Here is a 3,854-nt window from a genome sequence, read left to right as displayed (position 1 = left end):
AGCTCTACGAGAGAACGAGACTGAAGAGATTGCCCGTAAGCTAGGAAAGGTGGCAAACAGGGACATGACCTATGAAGCATTGTGAATTGCATTAGCATGGAAATTAAGATGAAGATCGGCAAGGGCATGTCAACGAGGAGGGAATTAAAAAGCTGGTGGAACCCGAAAATCAGACAAGCCATCAACATTCGCGAGAGGCCTGCAGGTGTCATCGGGCAGCGACAGAAAGGAAAGTGAAAGAGGAACTTTGGGAGAAGTACAGAGAAGCCAAGTTAAAGTGCAAACAAGTGGTCCAAAGGAGAAGAAGGGCAGTGGGAAGGCATACACTGCAGGACTTAAAGCGAAGCGGAAGAGCAGCACCCAGAAAATTCTGGAGGCAATTGAAACGCCTAGGAAGGCCTACAACAACAATACAACACCTGAAGAGTCCATTGACCCTGGAAATCGTCAAGGACGAGTAGTGTCTCAGGTTGGTGTCACAGACTGTGGTCAAACTGCTCCAAGAGTAGGCACACCTAGGGGACCCACGATATGAAATTACAGCTAGCACAGGAGGGTCAGCACAAAGGCAGAGCAACAACACGGGGAAAGGGACCCCGGAAGACTCTGACTTGCTGGGAGAACCATCGAAAGTGGAAATGCAGAGAGTCCTTCAGAACATGCAAGCGTGCACAGCCATGGGGCCGGACAGGGTGCCGATGAGCGTCTTGAAGAAAATGGGACCTAAGATGAAGGAAGCCCTCCAAGGTGCACTTGGAGATGTCCTACACGGCAGAGACGTACCTAAAGATTGGAGACACGGGAGAGTGAAGCTCATATATAAGGGAACGGGAGAGAAGACAGACCTGACAAACTACCGGTCCATTACTGTGACCTCCACTGTGTACAGGGTAGGCATGCAAGTCATAAGACGCAGCAGGGGTGGGCAGTATTTCAAATAGAAGTATTTGAAATACGTATTTTAAATACTTTGTGTATTTTGCATTTGTATTTAATTACAAATTGGGTAATGTATTTGACGTGTGTAATTAAATACTAAAACGTGGGTATTTCAGATACAATTGTAAATAAATACAATTTTGTGGGCGAAAATACATTTCTCAAATTTATTGTCACTGTCCAGAGCAGTAAGAAAACTACGCTTTGCTCCGAATGCAGTGTCTCTCAATCAAGCACAAGCGCTTAGTGACTTTGTGATTACGGTGCTAGTCCAGGGCAAGAATAGTGACGAAATCGACGTTCACAGGCAGACTGGCTAAATAAGTGCCTGAGACAACTTGTGATGCTTTCCAGCCTGCATTCCGTCCATATTTTTGACTGGAACATTCTAAATGCGCGGGTCGTCCAGATTTTCGTAACTGATGCGAGTTGCAACAATAAAAAAATTCTCTAGCTAGTGCTGCGCGTCTTGGTCGTCTCGGTTCTTTGTTGGTCTATACCAAAATGTAATCGACCAAAAAAGCTGCTTGAAGCTCTTTACTTTTTTCACCTATTACGTCCAAGCTGATTACATTTTTTGTGATTATATTTTTATTACGTTACTAGAGCCTCGTACACTAACTCCCGAGTGTGCGATGCAAAAATAAAACGAGATACCCAGAAACCCGTTGCAGGTGCCCTGAAGTCGCTGACGCAAATTTTGAGGAATGTATTTGGAAAAGTATTTGGAGGAGACTAAATACATTTGGTTTTATTTGTATCTTATATTTAAATGCTTTTTTGGAAATGTAATTAGGTTTGTAATTAAATACATTTTTGACGAAGTATTTTGTATTGGTGTTTGGATACATATTTGCATGTATTTTGCCCATCCCTGAGACGCAGACTGCAAGGCTGGGCGGAGCAGAAACATGTACTGGGCGAGCTCCAGAACGGCTTCGGGAGTGGCCGACAGCTCGGGGACAACCTGTATGTGCTGACCCGAGCAATTGAGATTGTACAACAGGAGGGGAGACGCCTATCGGCGGCTTTCTTGGACATTGAAAAGGCCTATGATTCAATCTCCCACTCGAGGCTCTGGTGGGAACTGACACAGATTGGAGTGCCAGGTTCAGTGCTTGAGCTCCTCCAGGAGCTGTACAGGGACACAACGGTTGTGGTGGAATGGGAGGGCATGAGCACGCAACCAATCCCAGTGACAAGAGGCTTGCGACAAGGATGCCCTCTTTCCCCTCTCCTGTTCATGTTATATATGTCTAGATGGGAGGCAGAATTGGAGGAGTGTGGGAGAGGCCTCAACCTGTCTTACATGGAAAATGGGCAAATGGTGAGACAACGTCTTCCAGGACTATTTTATGCGAATGATCTGGTGCTGACAGCGGGCATCTGTGAAGAGATGCAACAGCTGCTGGACATATGCACAAAACAAGGGGACAGACTGGGCCTAAAGTTCAGCTCCCGTAAGTGCAAAGTGCTGAGGTGGGGGCCTACAGAGAATGTAGAGGGGGCTTTGGACACACCGCTTGTACTGCAGGGGGAGACTGTGCAGTGTGTCACAGACTACAAGTACTTGGGTGTACACCTGTCCACGGGTAGGAACTACATCCAAGCACACGAATCGGCTGTCCGGGCAAAGGCCATGAGGGGAAAGGGAGTGCTGGCAGCAACGTCCATGTGGGCTTTCGACCGCTACGAGGTTGCTCGTAACCTGTGGAAGATGGTGATGGCGCCCGGACTGACGTTCGCGAATCGGGTGCTGTGCACGTCGTCCCAGACTCGGGAGTTCCTAGAGGTTCGACAGCGGGAGGCGGGGCGGATGGCGTTCGGGGCACACAGGGGGACTCCAAACGAAGGTGTGCAGGGGGACCTCGGGTGGTCTGCTTTTGAGTCGAGGGAAGCGGTGGCTAAGTTAGCTTACGAGAGGCGTCTGTGCGGCCTCGGAGAGGAGCGATGGGCCAGGAGGGTGTTTAAGTACCTCGTGTACAGGAGTGTAAACACGCGCCTGACCAAACGGGTGGCCAGGCTCGCGGGGAAGTATGATGTGCCACCGACCCTACTGGACGGCCGGCCGCTCCGAGAGGGGGATACGGACCTCAAGAAGCAAGTGCGGCAGGTCGAGACGCGAAGGTGGACGGAGTCGGCCACACGAAAATCATCAATGACTGTGAATGCGGCCTCGAAGCGGGCGATCGAGCGGGAGCAGCTGTACAATGACTCCAGGGGCAGCGGCCTGCTTTTCGAGGCACGCATGGGAACCCTCAAGACCAGGCTGTGGAGATCGCGATATGACACTGGGGCCCCAATCGCCTGCGTCGCCTGCGGAGCAGCAGAGGAGACAACCGAACATCTGGTGCTGCAGTGCAAAACCCTCAGCCAGTGCCCCCAGGTGGACCATCTGCCGGACGCGCTGGGCTTCCGGACGGCGGAGCGGGGAGATGACGGCGAGGAACAGGTCGAGACCACCAAGCGCCGACTAGATAGTGGTGGGAGATTTCCTGGCGGCTGTGGAAGAGGGAGAGGCGAGCTGGGCCGGACGTGCAAGCACAAGCCGGACAACCGATTTTTTCCACCCAAGTCGACCTGCCCCACACCGTAGACCCGACCGAAGCTCCAACAGAAGAAGAACTCGGCTAGGCTTGGCTGGAAACCAGGCTGAGCAAGCCTTTTTTTTTTGGCAGGCCATCGCCGGAATTTCCGGCGAGCGGTCACCCGTTACAAAGGAGACGCCAATAAATCAAAATCCAAATCCTTCTCGGGACGCGGAGGACAAGCTGCAAAAAGGGGACGCTAGGACCGCAGTGTTTCCTCTTTCGGAAGTCCTGTCTCTCTCGCTTTCTCTTTCTCTCGGGGCAGTGAGTGCTCGACAGGCAACTCGGTGTGTTGGGCTCGCTGCCCGGCTACGAGAACTCTAGAGG

At 51.3% G+C, this 3,854-nt stretch overlaps 1 pseudogene; it reads left to right on the top strand.

Annotated features, from left to right (window-relative positions):
* The first annotated feature begins 2,611 nt into the window (after positions 1-2,611).
* Positions 2,612-3,573, top strand: LOC115308447 (annotated as a pseudogene).
* Positions 3,574-3,854: the final 281 nt, after the last annotated feature.

This window comes from Ixodes scapularis, unplaced genomic scaffold (assembly GCF_016920785.2).
Source record: "Ixodes scapularis isolate PalLabHiFi unplaced genomic scaffold, ASM1692078v2 PGA_scaffold8__174_contigs__length_109621045, whole genome shotgun sequence".
Lineage (NCBI taxonomy): Eukaryota > Metazoa > Arthropoda > Arachnida > Ixodida > Ixodidae > Ixodes > Ixodes scapularis.
Note: the sequence above shows the minus strand (reverse complement) of the source record. Positions and strands in the feature narration are given on the sequence as shown.